The sequence below is a fragment of the Triticum aestivum genome, chromosome 2B (assembly GCF_018294505.1).
Source record: "Triticum aestivum cultivar Chinese Spring chromosome 2B, IWGSC CS RefSeq v2.1, whole genome shotgun sequence".
Taxonomy (NCBI): Eukaryota; Viridiplantae; Streptophyta; class Magnoliopsida; order Poales; family Poaceae; genus Triticum; species Triticum aestivum.
This window is the reverse complement of record NC_057798.1, coordinates 699,821,933-699,844,270: the sequence shown is the minus strand read 5'-3', so window position 1 is coordinate 699,844,270 and position 22,338 is coordinate 699,821,933. Positions and strand designations below refer to the sequence as shown.

The 22,338-nt window shown below is 47.6% G+C and overlaps 2 pseudogenes; both read right to left on the bottom strand.

Annotated features, from left to right (window-relative positions):
• Nucleotides 1–13,337: 13,337 nt before the first annotated feature.
• Nucleotides 13,338–14,926, bottom strand: LOC123042155 (BTB/POZ and MATH domain-containing protein 2-like; annotated as a pseudogene).
• Nucleotides 14,927–18,989: 4,063 nt separating this feature from the next.
• LOC123039428 (BTB/POZ and MATH domain-containing protein 2-like) lies at nt 18,990–20,090 on the bottom strand (annotated as a pseudogene).
• Between the last annotated feature and the right edge of the window lie 2,248 nt (nt 20,091–22,338).

Genomic DNA, 22,338 nt, shown 5'->3' with positions numbered 1-22,338 from the left:
GGAGATCGAGCCAAGGGCAACGGGCTGGCGCTGCAGGTTCGTGACATACGCCTCGCTTATGTATTCAGCAGGAACAGGGTACCTATGCCAAAAGTGTTAAGAGTTCAGTTCGCGTACGCATGGAAGAAGATGGAATATAATCCTTCAAAGATGGTTTCCTGATATATTATCTGGTGCAATTCTGTAAAGACAGAGTTCGCGTAGGGTACCGGAGCGGCTGGGATTGGACCAAAAGTGTTAAGAATTCAGTTCGCGCAGTGCCGTCAGAACCAGGAGCCAACGCCGGCGCCTTGGTCGGATGTGCCGAGAGGGTCGTGCCATGAAAATTCTTGCCACGGACCAGGCCGTCGATTGTGTGTGCTCACTCTCCCTGCATTCCAGATGGGCCAGCAATTTTGTCTCCAAAAGAAAACATGGCCAGAAACTTTCTCTATACAAAAGGGTCGAATTGCTCTTGCCTAATGCATTACCTGGCGTTCTACAAAATTATTACTTTTCTAAGAAAAGAGAACCAAAGCATATTATTAATGTGATAACGACAAAGCTAATTTCCAGTCGGCTGGATTTTTGCAACAGATCCGAACGCTCTGGATGCCGTCCGTTATAGATCGTACGACCATCGCGCACCGAAACATGTAGTTCACTAATATTTACAAGCCTTGCCACCGCCTAGTGAAAAAACTGCTTCGTCCGTCTCTCTTCTTCGAATCCCCACACAGCGTCCTCCCAACCCGGCCGCCGCGGAAGAAGCCGCCGCCGTCCGAGCACTCTTTGAAGGCCTCCTCCAGGAGCACGACCATCCCGTCCGCCTGGCCGGCCCGCTCCCCGTCTCCCCCCACGCTCCCCACCACCGGCGATGAGACCGAGTCATCCGGCGACGACGAGACCGCATCTGAATCCGGCGACTCCTCCAGCCCCGCGCGCGCCCGCCGCGACCTGAGGTGAGTGTGTGAGTGGTTTCCGATGCACTAGTCTCTCTCCATATTTTCTTTGATCCGGTGCTAGCTGATCTGATCCCAACGGTTGTCTCTGTTGTTGTCCGCGAGGGGCCGGGCGAGTGGGGTGCGCAGTGGACGGAGTTCGTCTCGTGGGAGCCCAGGGCGTTCGTCTACCACAAGTTCCTGGTAATCACTAATGCTTCCCATCTTGCCCCTCTTCAATATTCAAAATCACTGCTGCTGGCATGGTTTATTCGTTTCTGTACCTGCCCCCGCATGCACATTGTTATGCCTATGTAAAGACTAGATTATTGTAGGCTCCATATCGTATCATCTCAAATTTTGGGTGAATTATGTGTGTGTGTTTTGGTGAAATGCGGGCCGGCTTTCTGAATTGCACTTTTGTCTAGAAATGAGACGGCGCTGGACTATCACTTGGTAGAAATGAGTTTGACAGTGATTAATGGAAACATGTTGTTTTTGCTCCACTTCTGTTTTTTGTATTTTGGGATCTTGGCTGGACTGCATGCCATTGCCTTCGGGAAAGGAAAGATTGTAGTGATATTTTTACTGGCTTTAGTTCTACATTCACTGAAGCTCATGTATGGTCGGTTATTACCTGATCTATTATGGAAGAATGGGAATGTAGACGGTGTGAACAAGTACTTGTCAAATCTTGGCAGCCAGGTCTTGCTCGACATACTTGTAGCCCACGCCCTTGGCGTCCAGCGCCATGCGCACACGTGCAATGAATGGGCTCAGCCATTGGCCCAACAGCTTCACGTCTCCTTCGACACTCACCATTGTTGTCGTTTGTTTCCTCCCTTCTCTCCTTGTTGATCTCCTGCTCCTGGTCCTCTTTCAGTCGGACTAATAGCTTTGCCTTTTTGCTGGTGGTTAACTACTTTTATATTGCTTTAGTACCGTTAACGCACATCATCTTGTGAGCTGCTTCCTCCGTTCCATAATGTAAGACTTTTTGACTCTAGTGTAGTGTCAAAAAATGTCTTACATTATGAGACAGAGGGAGTAGGTTGCAACTGGTAACTACTCGAAATTTTCTCCATGGAATTTCTTGGACGAGGGTGATTGTTGTTTAACACTTGTCCCCTCCATATGTTTCTGGCACACTCCTGACTTGACTCTCAAATCTGAAGCTTAAACATGTTGCTACTAGTTTCAGACTTTTGTCAAAGCAGGATAATGGACTTGAAGTGATTGCAGATTTCTTAGCAAGATCAGACAGACAAAAAGGAAGGTTCAGACAAGATACAACATGGGTGTCAAGGTGCGCATAGGTGCATTCACAAACAGAATTCTGAAGCTTCATGGCGTGCCCCATCAGACCACGTTGTCGACGAGTGCGTCCGTCACCACTCCCTTTGCCATCATGGCTCACATTTTTTGTTCTACAACAGTTGATGTAGGGTCTTTCATTGAATCTTCCACTGTTCAGATTACCAACACGACTCTTATGTAATTATTATGGTGCTAATTCTATAGTTATCAGGGTGCTAATGATATATTTATCACACTTGCTTATGCTAAAATTACCATGTTGAATTTTTCAATGGAGACATATATGTTTTTAACAGGTGTATGATGGTCTGTGGTAACTTACACTTGGGAAAAATTATTGAGACATACCTCGATATCTTCTGTGTAAATATCATGGTAGCTTACGCACCATAGAAATGATAACTTACATACAATACTGTAGTAAATTTTGACACTGAAAACATCCCTCCCGTAACTTCCAAATAAATAACCTGGCAATACACGCATCATAGAACTTGATCACTCACGCATAAATACCCGTGTAAAAGTACCCCCCCCCCCCCCCCCCGATAATTTCCTGATAACTTTGAGGGAAGTGATGTTGATGAAATATCCCCAGTTACTCTGATGTGAACAACATGGTAACTCAGACATCAGAGACCCGATAACTTATGCACCCCGGTCCTGGTAACTTTGGCGAGAAGGGGTGCTGAAATATACCCCCAATAATTTACGCACCGCAAACATGATAACTTTTCCCTCCGCCGGAGGGAGGGGTTGTGATGAAATATACTCTCGATAACTTCTGTGTAAATATGATGATAGTTTACGCATCACTGTCCTGATAACTTTTATGCAAATAACATGATAACTCATACATCGTAGACATGATAAATTATGTACCCAGTCCTGGTAACTTTGTCGGTGGGGATAGGGGTGGGGGGAGTCGTTGAAACATACCACGGTAACTTCCATGCAAATAACATGATAAATCACACATCATAGACATGATAAATTATGTACCCAGTTCTGGTAACTTTGTCGGTGGGGGTAGGGGTGGGAGGAGTTGTTGAACCATACCACGATAACTCTTATGGAAATAACATGATAATTCAGACATCGCAGACTTGATAACTTATGTACCCGATCCTGGTAATATGGCGACTGTGGCGAGGGGGGGGGGGGTAATGCCCCGCTAATTTCTGTGTAAATAACATGGTAATAGAAACATACAAAATTGATAACTCCCATACAAACGCCACTGTAACTTTTGACCTGAAACTTTTTTGTTGAAAAACATACACCAGATCATTTCTGTGTAAATAACATGATGATGTATCATCGCAGACTTGATAACTAATATTTTACGTTTAAATACCATGGTGTCTTTCATTCAAGGGAAAAAAGTTTTTGAAACATTTCACAGGTAACTTCTATGTTAAATTACCATACTTTCCCATGTTTTTAACCTTCTCGTACTGTAGTTACCAGCCTTATCATGGTATAGTTATCATGTTACTCAGACCATAGTTATCACGCTGGTCATTGCCAAAGTTACCAAGCCAAACTTTATTTTTTCTTTTGATATGGCAGAAATAAGAAAGGTTCAAATAACATTGTCATTCTAAAATAGACAACAACAAAAGGTGGCTTAGTTGGTTATTAGGCTCGATAGGTATCACATAGACCTGGGTTTGAATCCTCTTTCAAGCACTTTTATTTTCTTTTCATATTATGCAGCGAAAAACCAGAAAAATTCACTAGCAATTTACTACGGTCTTTGAGAGAAGGAAAAAAATCAATGGAAGCGGGAGGAACGACGCAGCGGGAGGAACGACGCAGCGGGACAAACGGAACGATCGATCGAAGGTCGTGCGGATCTGTTGCTAACCACCAGTCGACTGGTGGTTAGCACAGTCCATGTGATAATTATCAAGGAACATGGAGTACGGCGGAGAGAGAAAAGACACAAACAATCAACTAGAAAAACATCAATATATTGCAAAGCATAGGTTGTATAATGTATGCTATGTCAACCAAAATCATGCGAGAGCTAACATTGGCGCAAAGTCGGCTCATTTTCAACCTGAGCTACAAAATTGACTCATGCTCTACTAATTTATTTTGGAATCAATCTCCGGTGTAGCTAAAAGACGATTCACTGTGAGAAGGCGCGTACGATGGGGCATGGCACAGGCGGCGCTCTCGGCCGGTGCAACACTTCATTGTTGGCTCCAAAGAGAGGTCGCGGCATGAATGCGACGATTGTGATCTCGAGCCCCCCCCCCCCACCCCTGCTTGCTTCAAATTTGCGAGTAAACGGACTTTCAGACTAATCAACGGATGGATGGAGGACTGTATTGGATGACATAATACGCCTAGACCGTGTGGTTCGTATCGGAGGCGGACGGTTTGAGGATCGAGATGCCATAAACTATAGGGATACAAAAGTAGTGATCCGAAGAAACATAGACAGATTGAATGCATAAGATTATCGAAGTTCATAAAGCCATCTCCTACAAGCAAATTCGAAAGCATCTAACTAGACCATCACTCCAATCGACTCGGTCTGCTGCTTGGTACATCATTTATGCAACCCTATTTTTCAGGACGGTCAGATCACACCTGATGGTGAAGCAGTCGTCGTCCTGCAGCATGCACTTCTCAATAGTCAGCGGATCTTCCCAACCACGAAAAGTCCCAGCACCATCCTTGAACAGAATAGCTCGTGTTGCCGCCACAGGCTCCGTGCCTTTGTACGCCTTGCCATCGTTCCCCAGAAAACTAAGCGTGAACTTCACCTTGACGCCCGGTTGCTCCACCCTTTCTTTGAGAGACAGTTGGGCGAACGCGTGGCCAACGTACGTGTCAGGGTAGAAATCGATGCACCAGTTATAGCCACCGACACTGAACGTCTTCGAGCTTACATGGTTGAGGGCGCCTGTGCCGTTGTGCTACGAGTAGTTTGTCACCTTGAAATTGTGTGCACCGGTGGCGGCCTCCGTCAGGCACATCGACCACCCCTCTCCCCAGAAAGAGATGATGTTTCCCATGGCAAAGTCGGCGGACGACAAGGAAAAGGGGTGAGCGGCAGCCACGGGGGCGGTTCGACGAACGGGATGGAAGGGAGCGCTGACAGTGCAGGGGAGGGAGTGGCCCTGGCACGGCCATCACGGTCGGCAAGCGTGGCATGTGCCAAGCAGAGCGGGGACGGGGGCCAGCGGAGGGAAAGGTCCCCGGGGCGGCACGGCCGTCGCAGTCGGCGATGGCGGCCCGCGCCCGATGGAGCGAGGACGGAGGGTCAGGGGAGGAGCGCCCCCCCAGAGCACCGCGGTCAGAGAGGGCGGGCTGCGCCCGGCGGTGTGAGGACAAGGTCGAGGGTGACGATGAGACGAGGTCAGATGGGGACGGGGATGGGTGGCAGCGGAGGTGGTCGACACGGACGGTGATGCATTGCAGACGTCGAGGAGAGTGATGCCGGCGTCCAAGTGCGTGGCGACAACGTCGTTCCTGTGCGCGGAGCCGACGGCGAACGACGACGAAAGTTTCAAATAGAGGGAACGAAACTTTATCCGATAACCTGAATGGAATCAGAACATCGAGGTGCATATTTTTCGTGTACAGCTTATGGCGAATCGAAGCACGGTTGTGTAGATTGGATGAACGAGATTAAAGAGATGCTTAGAAGAAAAATATGTGATAGCCATGAAGTGCATCGAGCGGGCCTGCCTCGCTGGAAACGACCGATTTGCTTAGAAGAAAAAATGCGCTTTGTTATAATATGCAAGAATAAACATATAATAGTGAAATTTTTCGCAAAAAAAAATTATATAAAGAAAGAATGAATTAGTGGCATTGGTATTTGATCCATGATGTCTCTACTTCTCCGGATCAAAATAATGAATTAGTGGTATTGGTATTAACACTAGTGCAGAACCGGGCTTTAGCACCGGTTCGTAAAGGTCTTTAGTGCCGGTTCTACAACCGGCACTAAAGAGTGGAGACTAAAGCCCCCCCCCCCCCCTTACTACCGGTTCGGCACAAACCGGCGCTAAAGTGTCACCATGTGGCACGAGTCAGGCCTGGGTGCTGGTAGACCATTAGTACCGGTTGTAACACCAACCGGTACTAAATGTTTGGGGGGGTTTGATTTTATTTTTTATTTTCATTAATTTTGTATTTTCCATTTAATTCTTTTTTGTTTGGTGGTATTTTACGATACTACATATTATACACGTTATGCATATATATAAATAGGTTTTCACATAGAACCGCATATATATAAATATATATCATCAAATGTGTCGGTGTCAAAACCGGCGGATCTCGTGTAGGGCGCCCGAACTGTGCGTCTAGGCGGATGGTAACAGGAGACAAGGGACACGATGTTTTTACCCAGGTTCGGGCCCCTTTTGGTGGAGGTAAAACCCTACTCCTGCTTGATTATTATTGATGGTATGGGTAGTACAAGAGTTGATCTACCACGAGATTAGAGAGGCTAAACCTTATAAGGTAGCCTATGGTATGATTGTTGTTCGTCCTATGGACTAAAACTCTCCGTTTATATAGACACCAGAGAGGGCTAGGATTACACAGAGTCGGTTACAATGGGAGGAGATCTTCATATCGTATCGCCAAGCTTGCCTTCCACGCCAAAGAAAGTCCCATCCGGACACGGGACGAAGTCTTCATTCTTGTATCTTCATAGTCCGGGAGTCCGGCCAAAGGTCATAGTCCGGCCATCCAGACACCCCTAATCCAGGACTCCCTCAGTAGCCCCTGAACCAGGCTTCAATGACGACGAGTCCAGCACGCAAATTGTCTTGGGCATTGCAAGGCGGGTTTCTCCTCCGAATACTTCATAGAAGATGTTGAACACAAGGATAGTGTCCGGCTCTGCAAAATAAGTTCCACATACCACCGTAGAGAGAATAATATTTGCACAAATCCAATCTGCTGACGTATTCCGCAGCGTGACATCACACCGCGGCCAGGCCTTTATTCGAATCATTTTACTGTTCCACCTCAGCGCGTTTAGCGAGGCGGTTTCCTTGGCACGTCTTGTCAAAGCAGAAATCGTGTCCCCTTATTCCGGGATTCTCATCAATACGGGCGTGGGTAACCCAACCGCGCCATTAACCGCGGTGCTTGGGAGATAAGCAAATTTTATTAGGCCGGTGGGGGCTCGTAGTTTCGGCCGCCCATATAAGGGGATAAGGATCTACCCTTTCCATTTACGCCTTCTTCCTCCTTTGCTTATCCGTCCCTGCGCACTCGAGCTCCAATGCCCAAGTCCGCACTTCCCACCTCGACCTTATCCAATCATGTCCGAAGCGGGAGGTAGATGGATGGTCTCCTCCGTCATGGAGGGCCAAATCAAAAAGTTGAGGAAGGCGGGATACTTGTCTGACGACATCGCGCACCGGCTTCCAGATGAGGGGCATCTCATCCCCACCCCAAGGCCCCATGAGAGGGTTGTATGCCACAACACCATCCCGCATGTATGAGGGCCCGGTACGACGCTCCGATGGCATTGCTACCCCCAGGGGCCCCGTCCCGCCTAACCCTGAGCGGTTGACCACGAGATCTAGCCCTTTGACTTCCATGGACGGGCTTTGACCAGTGGACCTCTCCAGCTGGTTGTGTTAGTTCGGCCCATAGGGACACCCGGGAGCAACATCCGGGCCAAACCCACAGCTACATCCACTCCGTGTAGACCCGACGCGTCTGTTTCCCCCCTCCCGGTGCCGGCGCGGCCCCGTCCGTGAGGGGGGCCACGTCCCGGAGACGCGTGTCGCCTCTTCGGACATGCCACACCACCACCTCGCATGTATGAGGCACCGGTACGACGCTCCGGTGGCATTGCTACCCCCCAGGGCCCCCGTCCCGCCTAACCCTGTAGCGTTTGACCACGGGATCTAGCCCTTTGACTTTGCACGGACGGGCTTTGCCAGTGGACCTTTCCACCCGGTTGTGTCGGGTCGGCCCAGAGGGACACTGCGGAGCAACATCCGAGCCAAACCCATAGCTAAATCCACTCCGTGTAGACCCGACGCGGCAGTTTCCCCCTCCAGTGCCGGCGGCGGCGCCGTCCGTGACGGGGTGCACACCCCGGAGATGCGTGTCGCCTCTTCGGACATGCCACAACACCATCCCGCATGTATGAGGGCCCGGTATGATGCTCCGGTGGCATGCTACCCCCAGGGCCCCCGTCCCGCCTAACCCTGGAGCGGTTGACCACGAGATCTAGCCCTTTGACTTCCCACGGACGGGCTTTGACCAGTGGACCTCTCCAGCTGGTTGTGTTAGTTCGGCCAAGAGGACACCCGGAAGCAACATCCGGGCCAAACCACAGCTACATCCACTCCGTGTAGACCCGACGCGTCCGTTTTCCCCCCTCCCGGTGCCGGCCGCGGCGCCGTCCGTGAGGGGGGCCACTCCCGGGAGATGCGTGTCGCCTCTTCGGACATGCCACAATACAATCCCGCATGTATGAGGGCCCGGTACGACGCTCCGGTGGCATTGCTACCCCCCCCCCCAGGGCCCCCGTTCCCGCCTAACCCCTGAGCGGTTGACCACGAGATATAGCCCTTTGACTTCCCACGGACGGGCTTTGAGCAGTGGACCTCTCCACCCGGTTGTGTCGGTCGGCCCAGAGGGACACCGGGAGCAACATCCGGGCCAAACCCACGGCTAATCCACTCCGTGTAGACCCGACGCGGCAGTTTCCCCCTCCAGGTGCCGGCGGCGGCGCCGTCCGTGACGGGGGCACACCCCGGAGATGCGTGTCGCCTCTTCAGACATGGCACAACACCATCCCGCATGTATGAGGGCCCGGTACGACACTCCAGTGGCATTGCTACCCCCCAGGGCCCCCATCCCGCCTAACCCCTGGAGCGGTTGACCACGAGATCTAGCCCTTTGACTTCCCACAGACGGGCTTTGACCAGTGGACCTCTCCTGCGGTTGTGTTAGTTCGGCCCATAGGGACACCCGGGCACATCCGGGCCAAACCCACAGCTACATCCACTCTGTGTAGACCCGATGCGTCCATTTCCTCCCTCCCGGTGCCGGCCGCGGCACCGTCCGTGAGGGGGCCACGCCCCGGAGACGCGTGTCGCCTCTTCGGACATGCCACACCACCACCTCGCATGTATGAGGGCCCGGTACGATGCTCGGTAGCATTGCTACCCCCCAGGGCCCCCGTCCCGCCTAACCCTGTAGCGTTTGACGTCGAGATCTAGCCCTTTGACTTTGCACGGACGGGCTTGACCAGTGGACCTCTCCACCCGGTTGTGTCGGGTCGGCCCAGAGGGACACCGGGGAGCAACATCCGGGCCAAAACCCACAGCTAAATCCACTCCGTGTAGACCCGACGCGGCAGTTTCCCCCCTCCAGTGCCGCGCGGGCCGTCCGTACGGGGGCACACCCCGGAGATGCGTGTCGCCTCTTTGGACATGCCACAACACCATCCCGCATATATGGGGCCCAATACGACGCTCCGGTGGCATTCTACCCCCCCCCCCAGGGCCCCCATCCCGCCTAACCCTGGAGCGGTTGAACACTGGTATGTAAGTTAGTTAAATAAAAATAATAAGAAAACAGTGAAGAAAAAGAAAAAAATTTATATGTATGCTTATTAACATATTACTATATGCTTATTAACACAATCTATAGGTATGCTTATTAACACACACTCTATGCTTAATAATAATAATACTATATGGGAAAAAGAAAAAAGAAAAAACTATGCGACGGCAAAGCCGTCGGCATAGGTGCGGCGAGGGCAGATGGACAGCGGCGCGGATCGATGACGTGTCGCTATGACGACAGCTGCCGTCAGCATAGCGTCCTGGTCGGTGCGCTCTGGATCGGGTGACGTGTTACCCGTATCTATGCCGATGACCACCGTCACGCGTCGGCATAGATTTGACGTTGTTAGCCGGCCGTGTCAGCGGGCCGCATCTATGCCGACGGCTTATATATGCCGACGGCAGCTGTAGGCGTTAGTCTGGATAAGCCGACAGCCCTATATATGCTGACGGCTGTTGTCGGCGTAGACACAGATAGCCCGACGGCCGTTGTACGCCGACGGCCAGGAGCTAGCTGTCGGCATAGCTCGGACTAGGCCGATGGCAAGCCGTCGACATATATTTGGCTGTCGGCGTAGAGCCCTGTTCCGGTAGTGGTAGTGAAATACATCCATAGGCTCGTCAGCACGTACGTCCGGTCGTCCCATTGAACTATCCTATTGTCTATCTTAAAATTGTTGGCTAACCTCAGAAGACATTTGACATACTCGGGTGGAAACTACGATCGAAAGGATATGAGATAATGGAACATCTGACGAGACTACAATGCACTGCTTACCAACCTTTCTGTATGGGAGGGGGTTTTATAAGTCAAGAAGAGAATATGGCTGGAAAGAAGATGCAGGACATGCGGGGTAGCGGGAAATAGATGCGGGACAGAAGGGTGGCAGGAAAGAAGTTGCGGGAACATAAGGTGGCGGGAAAGCGATGGCAGGAAAGAAGATGACGGGAAAGGCAGGTTTGGCGGGAAAGGGTTCCCCGGAACACGGTTATGTTCCAATCATTTTCAGAGAGGATGACTGAGCTAATCTTCTTCTTGGAGGGGGCGACTGGAAGCCCTTGTTCATCGACAGTCCTGCCCTGTGTTCAGCCGACAGTCCTGTCATCTTCGGGAGGACGACTCGACACTATCATCTACCAGTAAGCGATTAGTTCCAGTTGTCTTGCCCAAGATGACGCTGTTTATTTGTGGATATATCTAAACCGTTGTATTATTTTTGTAAATTAATAGAAATTTATGTTTTAGAAAAATTAGCTAATTTGTTATGCTCCCTAATTTTGACCTCTCCCATTCAATGGGGTATTCAATTTGGAATTTGTTTCACCATTTTGACAGGGTCAATGAATTATTTAAATCATCGACAACAACCAGCCTATAATAACATCAATATCGATACTGTAACACCAATATAATACATGCAACCACCACTAAATGTCCCAGATAATATGGATTGATTAGCACATAACACTGAATCACCTGGCAAAAGGGAAAATAAACACTATAAATAAAAAAGAAAACACACTTCATCATTCCCCCCACTCACCAAACCAATACTCCTCAGTTTCAGATATAAGCATGTTAGTTTCTTAAATAGTCAAATTTATTAACACTAACCAAGTTCAGAGCTGAAACATCAACATCCGCAATATTAAGTAAATAACATACGTAAAATCATTTCCCGACAAATCTAACAATACCGATTGTATTATGAATATGATACATTTATCTATAAATTGGTCAAACTAAAACAGGTTTGACTTTTCAAAGACTAATACACCTTATATTCTGAAACACATGGAGCAGAAAATTTATGAAAATCCAACAACATCAACGACGCAGCAAAGCTCACCCAATCCTTTAGATGAAGATGATGCCCAAGTGCATGCCAAATTTGGCGGCTCTGTCTCTTGGAGGTCCTCACAGGTATAGGGCGTGCATGTGCATGTCCATGTGGATGAGTGTACGTGTGTGTATGTGAACGTCTGCATTTGTACTGTATTTCTAAAAAATTATGAAGGTTTTCTCACACAAACACATGGTGCAACTGCAAGTGCAAACAAGTATCTAACAACACAACAAACTAACTAGAACAATGTTGCTTTGAAATACTAAATCGATGCAATCATGAAATTTGGACCTTTTTCGCAACATCACAACTCGAGGACTAACCTAAGTCGATCAATTCTCTCGTTTGACAACCAAATGATGTAAGAAACATACGATAACTATTTCGTAAGTAATAGTCCATGAAACGTTGATAGCACAAGTTAAATATAATGAATTTGGTCTAGAATATGACGCTCAACAAAAATTCCAATCTGGTGAGCTTTATACAAAAAGCATTACTCCTTCATTCCTTATGTAAGAGTATATGGTAGTAAAAACTAGATACAAGCCTCGTATCAGATGACCAGAGCAACTGGACTTTGTCTTCTGAAACGTTGGTGAGCTCTCCAATACTTGGAGACATTGTTGTACGTTGGTTTCTTTCAGACACCCTTCGTTTTCACCCTAGATATTTGCCACTACAAGAAGCCAAGCATGGGTTGGCTTGTTAGGACCCGCTGTGGATGTGGAAACAGAGCCAACCGAGGCCAGCGCCAGGACGCAACCAGAGGGCAAAACCGCAGGCCAGCGCCAGACGCAAACCGAGGCAAAACCGCATGGCGTACTCGCGAGGCACGTCGCTTCATGTTGCGTGATATAGGAGTCCTGCCTCGCTGCATCCCGACGTACCTGCTTGCGAACCTGACAAGAATCAAGATATGTGATATTGTAAATTGTAAAAGAATGTTGTAAACTTCAAAGCACAAATAGGCCAGATTGAGCTATTTTAACATGGTCCAAATAGATATGGGTCATTTAACGTCTATATTACTCTTACCTCTTGGGGTAAAACGATATCTATGGTGGTGGTAGGGCTAATATGAACATCCTACATTGCAAACCAGGAACAAACTATATATCACTAATAAACTCTAGCATCAAATAAGGGAAGATATAGCAATATCAATTAATGCTCTCTCTATCTTCCATATTGGTTGCGTATAACAATTTTCAATGTTGGCATGTAAATATACCAAGTACGAACAAAGATTGTTGGTATAAAATACTTAGAATATATGTTGTAGAAACCTTGAGTAATTTAGAACAAGAGAATGGCATTAATACACATATAAGATAGGTGTGTTTTTGTAAGTAAATAAATATATTATCAATCTATTACCAAAATTTTTAGATAGGCATACTAATTCTAAAAATATAGCCATAAAATATTTATATTTGAATAATTCTGTAGTACACGGAATAAGTACAAGAATATAAATATAAGATATTCAACTTGAAGTGTCTCTATGATGCACATATATTTTCCTTCTAAAACTGTAGGACGTGATAAGGAGCATTGGAATCATATTTCAACTTATAATATATATGCACACATAGAATAATATTTTATTTTCAAGCATGTAGTAGCATATATATCTCAATTTATCTTGACAGTTGAGATCAAATTGCATCTTAAAATTTCTCGGATGAGATTAAATTGTTCCCACTGGCACTGCATATGCCTGGTCTGATCACACGCCCTTGGGTGCCAGTATCAGCGCATAAAAACAGTTATATACATCTCTAAAATGCAAACACAAAACAGAGAAAGTAGTAATAACAGAGCACAAATGGTATGTTGATTCATCTCAAAGTCCAAACCATGTGGTGCAGATTGAAAAACTAGGCGAAAGATGATGGATACGGATGTTTGTAGAATTCATAGTGCAAACCATCATGAGGAAATATTGGTCAAAATAATGAGAAACATTGGCCGACTGCGATTATGTTCCAGTAAGTTCTAACATAAATTTATTTAAAGACAATTCTACCATAAATTACACGTACCCCTATTGACGACGGCAGATTCTGTTTCAAAATATCCACCATCACCCCCGGATAGCGTGTCATGAGGTGCTTGAATCCATTGGTCTCCTTCATGGCGTCGAGCACATCCTGCGACGACACAAATGCGATGCAAGCATTTTTGAGAAGGACGCGGTCATACCACTCTGCCAAAGTTAAGGTGGTTGCCACTGTTTGCTCGTTTATGTTTTGGCATAGTTTTCCTTCGCACATCGTCGCTAGCCTGTCCAGGCCATATCGAACTCCGACAACGAACAAATGTTGCAGCGTTGCGTTTTTCTCAAGATCACAACCATGTGGGAGCGTATCCGTGTACATGAAATAAAGAAGCGCCTCGAAGATGACGGGTCCATGTCATCAACCTTGACGGGTTTTGTAGGGTCCTCCTTCGTCGGGTCCAAAAGCTCTGCCCTGAAGGCCGGTGATCGTGCCGCCAGCACGTGTCTATGAGCACGGAACGATTTGTCACCCACGATGAACGTTACATCACGCCTTCCTCGTCCTTCAACATCCTTGCAAAATCCTCTTGCAGATTCGACGGCGGGGCCGGGATGGTCAAAGTGTCATGCTTCCTCATGACAGTCAAAACACACCTGATCGTTACACAGTCCTCGTTGTCGGATAGCAGCCGTCGCAGCTTGGACTTCTGGACAAAGTGCTCGAAGCCCCAAAAAATACCTGCGGACTGGAAGGTATGTTCTATGCTCCCATGCACAAGCACTTGGCCATCCTTGCCCAATAAACTCAGGGTGTAGTTGGTCTGCAACCCTAGTTCTCCATTGCATAGACGCAGATAAGCGGAGGCGTGGGCGCCTCCGTCCTCCTTCAACCCGTCGGGGTAGAACGTGATGTCCCACTCGCAGCCTCCAACGCAGAACGTGCTCGACGAGATGAAGTTCCCGGCGCCCATGCCGTCGAGCAGCGAGAAGCCCGTGACCTCGAAATTGTGTGCCGCGGTGTCGCCCTCGGTAAAACTCGTCGACCACGTCTCGGGCACATCCTGCTTCACCGGAGAAGAAGAAGAACCGATGGTGTTTCCCATCGGAATAGGTAGGAGATCGAGCGAAGGGCGAAGGGCGACGGGCTGGTGCTGCAGGTTCGTGACATCCGCGTCGCTTATGTATATATTATGCCAAAAGTGTTCAGAGTTCACGTCGCGTACGCACGGACACATAGATGGAATATAATCCTTCAAAATTCTGTAAGGATAGAGTTCACGTAGGGTACGGGAGCGGCTGGGGTTGCAACTTGCAAGGCACCGGCAGGCGGCAGTGCCGTCAGGAACCGGGAGCCATATGGCGGCGCCTTCCTCGGACGTGCCGAACGGGTCTCGATCGCCCATGAAATTCTTGGCACGGATCAGGCCCTCGATTGCGTTTGCTTGGCCCTGGATTAGATGGGCCAGCAATTTTGTTTCGAGTAGGAAAACATGGCAGAAGAAAGTTCTCTTTATTTATTTATTTTTGTATACAAGGGTCGAACTGCCCTTGCTTAATGCATGTACCTGGCGTTGTACAAAAATATTTTTCCTAAGAAAAGACACCCAAAGCATCTTAAATCAGATAATACCAAGGAACACAGAATATGACGGACAGAAAAAAGACAAACAATCAACAAAAAAAAACTACAATAAGAAACCATGCTGACCGTTTTATGCCTACCGCTGTGTTTTTTTCGGAGTTTGAAAATTGCATTGAACTGGCAATAAATGAAAGTGACACGTGAAAACGGCCTCAGCATACCAGTTAATAAAGCCTCATGTTCGTCTTTGCATTCTCAGGTGTAGAACCATTTGATTTTATTAAAAAGATATTCGAGCTGTTTCTTTTTACTCAGCTTTTAAGATCTGCCTTAAGTCAAACTTTGTAAAGCTTGATCAAATTTATACTGAAAATATCAACATCTACAGTACTAAAGATCTACAATATGAATTCCATGATGCACCTAATGATATTGAATTGATATTGTGAATGTTGATATTTTCTCCTCCAGCCCTTAGGTCTCTTATAGGGGAAAGAAGGCAGGTCTCGCGCGGGGCCGTCCCTCCAATCGTTTTCTTTTGCAGGAGTAGATCATTTCGACCGAAAATGAAGTGTCCCAAGGTCAATTTTACCCTTGCTTCCAAGTGATGTTATCCTCGGTATATCGCCCTCAAGGTGAATGGTGCGAGAATTACTCTCCCACTTCCGCATAACAAGCTCAATTCACCAACACAATCCGCTCATCCATGAGCTATGCCATTTGGAAGGTTTTGGCACCTCCCAAGGTCAATTACTTGTCTTGCAATTCAAAATCAGATTTGGACTGTGGATAGACTCGAGAAGTGTGGATGGCCAAATTGTGGGTTTTGCCCTCTATGTAACAAATCGAGATATCGTTTGACCACATCTTATTCAAGTGTCGGTTCACCATGAGACTATGGGGCATGATGAAGGCTTGTCTCAACCTCAGACAACATTGACACTTCTGTTGGATAGGTGATCGTTCCATCAAGGATTGGTAGATCAATATGTCTGAGATAAATACGACAAACAGGAAGGTGATGGCGTCCCTCACCGTGCTTACCTGTTGGACAATTTAGTGCGAGAGAAGTGCTAGCACTAGTAGAAAACGGGGCTTTAATCCTGGTTGGTAAGGGCCTTTAGTGCCGGTTCTGGAACCGGCACTAAAGGATGGAGACTAAAGCCCCCCCCCCCCAGTCCGGTTCAACACAAACCGCCACTAAAGGCCCACCAGGCGGCATGAGCCTGTGCCGTGGTATGGGGGACCTTTAGTACCGGTTGGCAACACCAACCGGGACTGCCCAAGTGTGGAGCACTCATTTCAAATCGTCTAATTTCTCGGCCGGTCAACCATCCTCTCACTACTCCAGCCTGAGCACGATTAACTTTCGAGTTCTAATCCCACTAGTTTCCAAGTCTGCACTTGTTGTTTTCCTGACAATAGTAAGCTGTCAATCCTATTAACTCTCAGGAGTTTAGCTTGAGCATGAAGTCACACGTTTCACCATTTGAGTATGAAACTATTATTCTAAAAAACAATAATTATTTACTAACACTAATATTTCTTGAATAAGTAGTTCGACCATAGTTTGACCAGATTTATCCAAAATTCGAAAAACTGAAATAATTATTTAGTAACACTAATATTTTTGAATAAGTAGTTTGACCACAGTTTGACCAAAATTCAAAAAAACTGAAATTTGAGCATATCTTTTTTTCCTTTTACAATTTGATGATTCTAAAAATTTGCAAAATAGCCTATGGCCATCAAAATTGGATGCGGATTTTCGTGATGAACATTTTGATATATTATACGTTTTTTTCGACATCGTATGCAAAAGATATGGTCGTTTTACTTTTTCATCACACTTTTTGGCAAAACATGTCCAAATTTAAGTTTTTTAATTTTTCTAACTAGTAGATGTAGGAACATAACTACATCTCGAAGTATTTTAATTTTTAAAGTTTTTATCATTTTCTTTTGTTTTTTTCAAAACTGAAAAGGCGATACACCGGGGGGTAGAGTTTGAAAATTGCCCTTTAGTCCCGGTTTGTGTCTCCAACCGGGACTAAAGGTTAAACCCCTTTAGTCCCGGTTTGTGACACAAACCGGGATTATAGGTTAGACCTTTAGTCCCGGTTTGTGTCACAAACCGGGACTAAAGGGCTCGTGGGGCCCCGGCCTGACATCAGCCTGCCACCACCCCTTTAGTACCGGTTCGTTGCACGAACCGGTAGTAAAGGTTCGCCACGAACCGGTACTAAAGAAAGCAGCCCGCCTAGCCGTTGGAACCGCCAGTAATGGTCACATTAGTGCCGGTTCAGTTACAAACCGGGACTAATGAGCTTCACATTAGGCCCTTTTCTACTAGTGTAGAGTGTTCCGTCACAAATCAACAATACCAACCATCATTCTATCCAACATAAAAAAACGAAGCTAAACATTAGTCATCGCTGGCGCAAATCACTTGGGAAACATCATGTCCGATGTCTGAAAAGTAAAGGATTTGTACACGAACTTCTATGACCTCTTTGACGAATTACAAGCTTCCGCGGTGGACGTCGCAACAAGCTAGTCATTGAGATTACTCCCTTGCGGCATCCTTCTGATGCTATCTATAAATTGTGTATATTTTGTAGTTGTGGAAGCCGCTTAGCCATGGCCCCGAGCACAGCGCCATTAATGCTCCCACTTCATGATTCAGGCCAGGGCCTTGGCTCTCCGCTTGGTGCCGCCCCTCCCCCCACCACCGCCGGAGCCTGACTAGCTTCGTGGCTCCTTCCTTAGCCTTGCTTTCTGCCCTCTTTGTTACGACCGGATTGTGTACTCTGTTATTGTGTGTGTGTGTGTGCTGGCACCTTGTTGGAGCTTGGTTGTGCTTGCGGTCATTTATTTTATATATAGAGTGGGGCGTAAAGCTTTCTTTTAATAATATTCTAGTATTATTTTTTTTGTAAAAGCAACTCTAGGCTCATTCTTAATTAATGGATGAGCCAAATCTTTGGCCTTCTGTTTTGAATTTTATTTTATTTTTACCCTTTCTGCAGCTGGCTGTAGATCGAACGCTGGTTGCGCTACAAAAGATGAACATTTGGTGCCCGGTTCGAGTGCCGAGGCCCCCTTCCAGCTCAGTCATACTCATCATACATCGGAGCTGAGCAAGTACAAATTTAGTACAAGATCGTACGAGCGGAGCCCGAGGAGCCAAGCACGGATTGCCTCGGTCCCATCCTTTGTAAAACAGCGGCCGTTGTGCATGTAAAAATAGAGGCCAGCAAAGGGGGTCAGCGCCAGGACGCAGACGGAGGGCAAAACTGCACGGCGAACTCGCGAGGCCCACCGCTTCTTATTGCGTGATCTGGGTGTCCTATCCGGCTGGCTCCGTGCGACCTGATTGCAAACCCAAAGACAGGAAACAAGATACGCAAAGTTGTAACAAACTGTAAAAAGAAGTTGAAAACTGTGTAAAGAACAATAATGTCAGGTTGAGAAAACCATCTAGGCATCTCCTGTGACAATACGCTCTTGGGTACCAGTATCAGCGCATGAAAACAGAGCAGATATATATGCTATGCTAATTCAGCCCAAAGTCCAAAATCCAAACCATGTTGTCCAGATAAAACTAACCCGGCAAACGATGATGGATATGGATGTTTTTAGAATGAGAATTCATAGTGCAAACCATCGTGGGAGAGGCTCAGAAAATAAAAACAGACACCGAATGCGATAATTTTTTGTTATGTTCAACTTAGTTTTGAAAGAAATTTATTCTGAGAAAATTCTAGCATAAATTACGCATACCCCCGGTGAAGACAGCTTCTGTTTTAAGATATCCACCAGGGCCCACGGACAGCTTCTCATGAGGTTCTTGAATCCATCGGTTTCCTTGACGACGTCGAGCACATCCTGCGATGACACAAATGTGATGCAAGCATTTTTCAGTCGCACGTGATCATGCTGCTCTGCTAAAGTTAGGGTGGTCGCGAAAGTTTGCTCGTTTATGTTTTGGCATAGCTTCCCTTCGCAAATCGTCACCAGCTTGTCCAGTCCATATCGATCTCCAACTGCCAACAAACGCCACAATATCCCGGTTTTCTCAAGATCGCTACCATGTGGGAGTGTATCAGTGTACATGAAATGAAGAAGTGCCTCGAAGATGTCGGACGTCATGTCATGAACATTGACGGGTTTTGTAGGGTCCTCCTTTGTCATCGGGTCCAAAAGCTCTACCTTGAAGGCCGGCGACCGTGCCGCCAGAATGTGTCGATGAGCACGGAACAATTTGCACCCACGACGAACGCTACATCCACGCCGTCCTCGTCCTTCAACATCCTTCCAAAATCTTCGTGCAGATTGGATGGTGGGGTTGGGATGGTGAAGGCGCGAACCTCTTCGGTGCGATGCTTCCTCATGAGTCATGACAGTCAAAACACACCTAATCGTCACACAGTCGTTGTTGCGGGATACTAGCCGTTGCAGCTTGGACTTCTTGACGAAGCGCTCATACCCCCAAAAGGTACCTGTGGATTTGAAGATATGCCCAAACACTTGGCCGTTCTTGCCCAATAAACTCAGGGTGTAGCTGGTCTGCAACCCTGGCTCTCCTTTGCACAGACCGACAGACGCAAGAAGGCAGAAGCGTGGGCACCTCCGTCCACCTTCCACCCATCTGGGATTCTGGGTAGAAGGTGATGTCCCAGTCGCAGTCGCCGACTCTGAACGTGCTCGACGAGACCAAGTTGCCGGCGCCCATGCCGTCAAGCAGAGAGAAGCCCGCGACCTGGAAACTGTGCGCCACGGTGTCGCCCTCCGTAGAACTCGTCGACCACGTCTCCGCACGCACGCAGAGCCGAAGGTGTTTCCCATGGCAAAAGGTGGGAGATCGAGCCAAGGGCAACGGGCTGGCGCTGCAGGTTCGTGACATACGCCTCGCTTATGTATTCAGCAGGAACAGGGTACCTATGCCAAAAGTGTTAAGAGTTCAGTTCGCGTACGCATGGAAGAAGATGGAATATAATCCTTCAAAGATGGTTTCCTGATATATTATCTGGTGCAATTCTGTAAAGACAGAGTTCGCGTAGGGTACCGGAGCGGCTGGGATTGGACCAAAAGTGTTAAGAATTCAGTTCGCGCAGTGCCGTCAGAACCAGGAGCCAACGCCGGCGCCTTGGTCGGATGTGCCGAGAGGGTCGTGCCATGAAAATTCTTGCCACGGACCAGGCCGTCGATTGTGTGTGCTCACTCTCCCTGCATTCCAGATGGGCCAGCAATTTTGTCTCCAAAAGAAAACATGGCCAGAAACTTTCTCTATACAAAAGGGTCGAATTGCTCTTGCCTAATGCATTACCTGGCGTTCTACAAAATTATTACTTTTCTAAGAAAAGAGAACCAAAGCATATTATTAATGTGATAACGACAAAGCTAATTTCCAGTCGGCTGGATTTTTGCAACAGATCCGAACGCTCTGGATGCCGTCCGTTATAGATCGTACGACCATCGCGCACCGAAACATGTAGTTCACTAATATTTACAAGCCTTGCCACCGCCTAGTGAAAAAACTGCTTCGTCCGTCTCTCTTCTTCGAATCCCCACACAGCGTCCTCCCAACCGGCCGCCGCGGAAGAAGCCGCCGCCGTCCGAGCACTCTTCGAAGGCCTCCTCCAGGAGCACGACCATCCCGTCCGCCTGGCCGGCCCGCTCCCCGTCTCCCCCCACGCTCCCAACCACCGGCGCTGAGACCGAGTCATCCGGCGACGACGAGACCGCATCTGAATCCGGCGACTCCTCCCCCCCGCGCGCGCCCGCCGCGACCTGAGGTGAGTGTGTGAGTGGTTTCCGATGCACTAGTCTCTCTCCATATTTTCTTCGATCCGGTGCTAGCTGATCTGATCCCAACGGTTGTCTCTGTTGTTGTCCGCGAGGGGCCGGGCGAGTGGGTGCGCAGTGGACGGAGTTCGTCTCGTGGGAGCCCAGGGCGTTCGTCTACCACAAGTTCCTGGTAATCACTAATGCTTCCCATCTTGCCCCTCTTCAATATTCAAAATCACTGCTGCTGGCATGGTTTATTCGTTTCTGTACCTGCCCCCGCATGCACATTGTTATGCCTATGTAAAGACTAGATTATTGTAGGCTCCATATCGTATCATCTCAAATTTTGGGTGAATTATGTGTGTGTTTTTTGGTGAAATGCGGGCCGGCTTTCTGAATTGCACTTTTGTCTAGAAATGAGACGGCGCTGGACTATCACTTGGTAGAAATGAGTTTGACAGTGTGATTAATGGAAACATGTTTTTGCTCCACTTCTGTTTTTTGTATTTTGGGATCTTGGCTGGACTGCATGCCATTGCCTTCGGGAAAGGAAAGATTGTAGTGATATTTTTACTGGCTTTAGTTCTACATTCACTGAAGCTCATGTATGGTCGGTTATTACCTGATCTATTATGGAAGAATGGGAATGTAGACGGTGTGAACAAGTACTTGTCAAATCTTGGCAGCCAGGTCTTGCTCGACATACTTGTAGCCCACGCCCTTGGCGTCCAGCGCCATGCGCACACGTGCAATGAATGGGCTCAGCCATTGGCCCAACACTTCACGTCTCCTTCGACACTCGCCATTGTTGTCGTTTGTTTCCTCCCTTCTCTCCTTGTTGATCTCCTGCCTCTCCTGGTCCTCTTTCAGTCGGACTAATAGCTTTGCCTTTTGCTGGTGGTTAACTACTTTTATATTGCTTTCAGTACCGTTAACGCGCATCATCTTGTGAGCTGCTCCTCCGTTCCATAATGTAAGACTTTTTGACTCTAGTGTAGTGTCAAAAAATGTCTTACATTATGAGACAGAGGGAGTAGGTTGCAACTGGTAACTACTCGAAATTTTCTCCATGGAATTTCTTGGACGAGGGTGATTGTTGTTTAACACTTGTCCCTCCATATATTTCTGGCACACTCCTGACTTGACTCTCAAATCTGAAGCTTAAACATGTTGCTACTAGTTTCAGACTTTTGTCAAAGCAGGATAATGGACTTGAAGTGATTGCAGATTTCTTAGCAAGATCAGACAGACAAAAAGGAAGTTCAGACAAGATACAACATGGGTGTCAAGGTGCGCATAGGTGCAT